The 6,348-nt window shown below is 41.9% G+C and overlaps 1 long non-coding RNA gene across 1 annotated transcript; it reads left to right on the forward strand.

Moving 5' to 3' along the window:
* The first annotated feature begins 5,134 nt into the window (after window positions 1-5,134).
* LOC147950181 (uncharacterized) lies at window positions 5,135-5,862 on the forward strand. The gene is made up of 2 exons (XR_015596265.1): window positions 5,135-5,279; window positions 5,576-5,862. It is a non-coding gene; the product is annotated as an uncharacterized LOC147950181 (long non-coding RNA).
* Window positions 5,863-6,348: the final 486 nt, after the last annotated feature.

The following is a 6,348-nucleotide window of genomic DNA, read 5'->3' on the forward strand; positions in this document are numbered from 1 at the left end:
TTAAGCCTATTTTGGGATAAAACGGGTTTAAGTGTTGTCTAAACACTCCAAATTCATCTCAAACTCTTACAATTAGTTAAATGCATTGGGTTGTCACATACTCTGACCCTAGAAACAGTAACAAATCAATTTACAGCTTCGAATCAATGTTTTCTCGGTTTTAGCCTATTTTGGGCAAAAAATGGGTAAAAGTGGTGTCTAAACACTCCAAATACAACCAAAACTCTTATAATTAGTAAAGTGCATTGTATTGTTACAAATTTTGACCCTAGAAAGAGTAACATAGCTGTTTACTGCTTCAAATCTATGTTTTCTCTCGGTTTTAGCCTGTTTTCTCAGTTTTAGCCTGTTTTGGATTAAAACGGGTTTAAGTGTTGTCTAAACACTCCAAATTCAACCCAAACTCTTATAATTAGTAAAATGCATTGTATTGTTACATATTTTGACCCTAGAAAGAGTAACAAAGCAATTTACTGCTTCGAATCTATGTTTTCTCTCGGTTTTAGCCTGTTTTCTCGGTTTAGCATGTTTTGGGATAAAACGGGTTTAAGTGTTGTCTAAACACTCCAAATTTAACCCAAACTCTTATAATTAGTCAAATGCATTGGATTGTTACATATTTTGACACTAGAAAGAGTAACATAGCTGTTTATTGCTTCAAATCAATGTTTCTCTCGGTTTTAGCCTGTTTTCTTGGTTTAAGCCTATTTTGGGATAAAACGGGTTTAAGTGTTGTCTAAACACTCCCAATTCATCCCGAACTCTTACAATTAGTCAAATGCATTTGGTTGTCACACATTCTGACCTTAGAAACTATTAGAATGTACCAAGGAGGAGAGAGGAGAGGCCGGTAAGGCCGAGCCTTGGAAGAAGAGAAGAAAGGCCGGAAAGGCCATGTAAAGGCCGGTCAGGCCATGTACCGTGTCCGGTACCATGTACCGTGTCCGTGAACGGACCCATGTCCGGTGAGCGGCCAGGTAGGCCGTGAACACCAGGAAGAGAAGGCCCATGAAGATGCCCGTCCGTACAGGTCCGTCCGTACAGGCCCGTCCGTACAGGCCCGTCCGTACAGGCCCGTCCGTACGGTCTCGGCCTGTTACGTCCGTACGGCCTGCGCTTGGTCCAAGGGGCCTCACAAGAGAAAGGCCGAGTTTGAGAGAAGGAAAACAAGGCCTTACAAGAGAGAGAGGCCCATGGGAAGAAGAGAAGAAAAGAGAGGCCAATGGGAAGAAGAAGAAGGGAAAAGCGCACAAGGAAGGAAGGGAAGGAAGAATCACGTGGCCTTTGGTTGGTGAAGGAAGGAGCTGTCCCTTTCACCATTGTCTTGCTCAAGAGAAGACCACTTTATGTCCCTATCTCCCTTCTTCTCTCTCTAACGGTCATATAACACTTTGTACTCATATATTACATTGTATACACTCTCATATGTAACAACACAACAACAATATTGAATAAAAAGAAGAGAAACGATTTTTCCTCTCTCTACCTTGTGTTCTTGTTCATGTCACCAATGTAGAGAGATTAGGGTAAACGATTTAGGGGCTGCCCTTAAGGCAGCCTATTCTCTTCTCAAATCCACCTAAAATCTTCCTTATTTACTGTTTTATATAGCCTAGATTACTGATTCTTAATCCTCTTTCTCCTAAGTACACAAACTTGAGTGTTGTGATACTAGAAGAGGATAAGTCTCAAACTAGGCTGTTTGTTCCTCATAGATCCGATTTATATCTAGTATTTGGGGTCTATTGAGGTTGTTTGTGGGGAGTTCATCACAAGTTGATGTCCTCTCCTTCCCCCTTGAGAATGAGCTAGTTTGTTGTGGGTATAAGGAGATTCAATCCTTGGGAGTTGTCTCTCCTTTGTCAAGAGCCATCTCTCTTGAAATCCCAACATGGTATCAGAGCCGGTTCTGTTCTTGGTGATTCAAACTCGTTCTCAAGGTTTAAATCTCTTAGGAGATAGCTTAGTGAAAGTTTTAAACTTTGCTTAAGTGTTAATTCGCTTAGCCTTGTTCTTTAAAGCTTTAACTTTGCTTTTGTTGTTAAAAACGATTCTCTAACAGCTCAATGTTGAGTAAGCTTGGTCTCTTGTCTTGTTAGAACTTGTAGACCAAGTGTGTAAAGAGAAATCGATTTTACAGCCCCATCCTTAAGCTTTAAAAGCCTCATTCTTAAGCTTTACCGATTTGGTGAAAGTTGGGTACAAAATGAGGTAGTGATGAACTAATGAGCAAATCGGTTTTGTTCATGGTTAGGATTCACGCTTGAGGAAGAGAGAGACCTTGTTTTTCGCATATATGGTCTGCTTGGTCAAAGAGATTAAAGCTGGTCCAAGAATGCTTTGTTTTAACCGATGGACAATAGGGTGTTCCAAAGGCTCTTTTGTTTCTTGTTTGCTTGTGACCACGAAAAGCATCTTCTTTATGTTATTTTCGTGGATCTAAAGCCTTAAGATCTTGGAGAACACTTTGTTTAAGTGATTCTACCATGAAATTTGTCTAAACCGTTGGAGAGATTAATTTTCCAATCGGTCCATGTGTTTCAGCCACTAAAGCACCAAAAGAGATTGTCTTGTTGGTTGTTCTTGGCTGTCAAAGTTGTCTCAAACTCAAGAAAACAGAGTATAACTCTGTCCATTGGAACTCTTGAGTCCAATTCTACACTCCATCCATCTTATACTACCCCCCATTCTCTTATATATATACTCTATTATACTCTCTTTGGTTACTTATTCTCCATTTACACTCTATACTCTACTCTACACTCTATACTCTAACCCCTAACAATCTCTTGTTTAGAATCTGTCCCATTAAATTTTGGTTTCAGTTTCAAACTTGAAGATTGTGTGGAGCTCACTTGCTATCTCAAGAAGAAGTGGCGAGGTTGAAGGCTACAAAGAAGCCATGAGAAGGCGCAGCACAATGCTTGGAGTTAGAACCAATGGCCATCAAGCTTCTTAGACCACACGTTTCACCACCATAGTAATAAACTCCGGCGGTCAGGTTTACCCGAGGAGAGCAGAAGACTCTTTTGAGCGAGGTAACCTATTAAGCTGACCGAGAGAGATAAAGCTTTGGGTATTAAACTCCGGCGGTTAGACTCATCCGAGGAGAGCAGAAGACTCTTTTGAGCGAGGTGGTCTATTTAAGGCTGACCGAGAGAGATAAAGCTATGGAGGAAGTTCTAGTGGAGAGAGCTGGTGGAAGGTGATGAATCAGCCCAAGGACATGTGTATTAGTGCCAAGGTGCTGATCGGATGTGCACAAGACTTTAAGGGAGGTCAAGCACAAGGTTTCAAGGAAAATGATGAGATGTCAGCTCATCATCAAGTCAATGGTACGGGGGAGATAGACGTTATACTTAAACTCGCCGCCCCTCACATTCCCTGTTCCAAACTCTCGGCAACAAGCAAGTCCTTGCCGAGACGTCTCAAAGATCGACTCGGACGAAACCCTTCCACTGCGATTCAGCTTCCGCGTTCTTCACCAAAGTTCGAGACCAGAGAGTCATCTTGCCAGTGAAAGTGAAATCATACCAATCCGAGCAACCGATCAAAAGTTATGCCCGATTCAGTGGGCGTATATCAGTCTGTAGCGGTCTCAAGAAGAGAGGTCCAAACCGCATCAATGATCAGCCTCTCTCCTTCCTATTCATCAAAACACCAAAAGGCTGTGCTCTAAACCCTACTCTATTTAAATTCCTAATTATTTTTAGTTCCATTGCTAGTCTTTATAATTTGGGATCTTGATCACCATGTCCGTACAAGTCAACGTCCGTACAAGTCAACGACCGTTCTCTCTCATCGGGCCAACCATACCATCTCGTGTAGAAGCCCACTTGAAGTCTTCTAAGGCTTGTATGAGACAACCAAGTCTCTAGATCCTTCTCCTACCGACCGTTGGAGTTTGTGTGCAAGTGGGAAGATATTTCAACTCACAAGTCACATGTTATGTTAAGAAGGAAGGATGTCACTTTCAGTCATGTAAAGCGTGTATAGGATCCCATAGGAATATGCTGCTTACTTTGTCTATAATTAGGATGTATCTAGGTTCTTTTTCAAGTAAGAAGTTTGATTCTTCTTCTATACTCTCTCTCTTACACTTCCATACTCTCTTCTACTCTCTCGTGCGAACACTCTCAAACTCACTCGATCTCTACACTCTCTCGTTTCTAAACTTACATGGTATCAGAGCCTTGTGGTTCCTCTCGTTAAACTCTTCATTCACTCTACTTTCTTCCGCAACTCGTTCACTCAATCTCTTGAGTTTTTCTTTAACCGTTGGGTAAACTTATTGACCATTGGACAAAACTCCATGGAAAGCACCAAAACCTTGGTTGTTCCAGTTACTCTCAAAGGAGAGAACTATTTGTTGTGGGCAAGGACCACAAAGACGGCGCTATGTGGCCGAGGGCTTTGGACCCATGTGACAACAAGTGAAGCTCCGAAGGGCGAGCCGACTGAAGACGGCAAAGTTGTGGCCACAAGTGGTGAAGAAAAGTGGTTTCAAGAAGACCAAAGTGTTCTCGCCATCATACAAAACTCTCTCGATGCTCCAATACTCGAGGCCTACTCGTATTGTGAAACGGCCAAGGATCTATGGGATACCTTGCAAAACGTCTTTGGTAACACTACCAATTTAAGCCGAGTCTTTGAGATCAAGAGAGCCATCAACAACCTAAGCCAAGAAGACATGGAGTTCACCAAACACTTTGGGAAGTTTAGGTCCCTTTGGGCTGAGCTTGAGATGCTTAGGCCAGCGACTCTTGATCCGACAATCTTGAATGAGAGGCGTGAACAAGACAAGGTGTTCGGCCTCCTCCTTACGCTGAATCCATCTTACAACGATCTTATCAAGCATATCTTGAGGTCGGACAAGCTTCCCAGCCTGGAGGAAGTGTGTAGTCAGATTCAAAAGGAGCATGGTTCCATGGGGTTGTTTGGTAACAAGGGGGAGCTTGTAACCGCCAACCAAGCTGATGTAGCGACCGCAAACAAGGGCTACTATCGAGGAGATAACAAGAAAGAACCAGTGTGTCACCACTGCAAGAAGCCGGGCCATTTCAAGAATGAGTGTTGGATTCTCCACCCACACCTCCGAGTAAACCGACCAATGAACCACCGTGGAGCACCAAGAGCTCATCGAGCGAGTGTGGAGCCATTGGTTGCTGAACTGAACCCTCGAGCTCCGGATATGAATGGAACTGCCCTGGCTGCCTCGTCGGACCTCGTGAGGAAGTCTGATCTTGATGCGCTCATTAAGGCACTCAAAGAAAATTCCGGTAACTCTTATCTTGCCTTGAATCAAACTAAACCGCTCATAGTTGATTCCGGTGCTTCTCACCACATGATTAGTGATTCTAGGTTAATGAGTGATATTAAACCGGCTAGTGGTAATGTTGTGATAGCAAATGGTGAGAAAGTGCCAGTTAAAGGCATTGGAAACTTGAAATTATTTGATAAAGATACTAAAGCGTTCTATATGCCAAATTTTACTTCCAACTTGCTATCAGTTAAGAGAGCCACTACTGATTTGAATTGTTATGCAATATTTGGTCCTAACAAGGTTCATTTTCAGGATATTGAGACAAGTAAGGTCCTTGGTCAAGGAGGTTCCAAGGGTGATCTCTATATGCTTGAGGACTTGAATTTATCTGCTTCTTGTTTTAATTCGGTTGTTGTTAAACCTAGTGATTCTATTTTACATGCTAGGCTAGGACATCCTCACACTAGAGCTTTAGCTTTAATGTTCCCTAATATTTCTTTTCAAAATGATGGGTGTGAGGCTTGTATTCTTGGTAAACATTGCAAGGCTGTTTTTCCTAAATCTATTACTATTTATGAAAAATGTTTTGATTTGGTTCATTCTGATGTTTGGACATCCCCTTGCTTATCTAGAGAAAATCAAAAGTATTTTGTGACTTTTATTGATGAAAAATCAAAATATACTTGGATAACTTTGCTTCCTTCTAAGGATAGAGTTCTTGAAGCTTTTACTAGCTTTCAAAATTATGTCACTAACCACTATCATGCCAAGATTAAAATTTTGAGATCAGATAATGGTGGAGAATACACAAGCCATGCCTTTAAGCAATATCTAGCCGAACATGGAATTCTTCATCAAACTAGCTGTCCATACACACCACAACAAAATGGGGTGGCTGAAAGGAAGAATAGGCATCTCATGGAGGTAGCAAGGTCCATGATGTTCCATACAAGAGTTCCAAAACGCTTTTGGGGAGATGCCGTGCTCACAGCTTGTTATCTTATCAACCGCACACCAACAAAAATACTCAACGACTTGTCTCCATTTGAGGTATTGAACAATGAAAAGCCTAACTTTGATCATTT

This window comes from Camelina sativa, chromosome 1 (genome assembly GCF_030686135.1).
Source record: "Camelina sativa cultivar CO46 ecotype springtype chromosome 1, ASM3068613v1".
Lineage (NCBI taxonomy): Eukaryota > Viridiplantae > Streptophyta > Magnoliopsida > Brassicales > Brassicaceae > Camelina > Camelina sativa.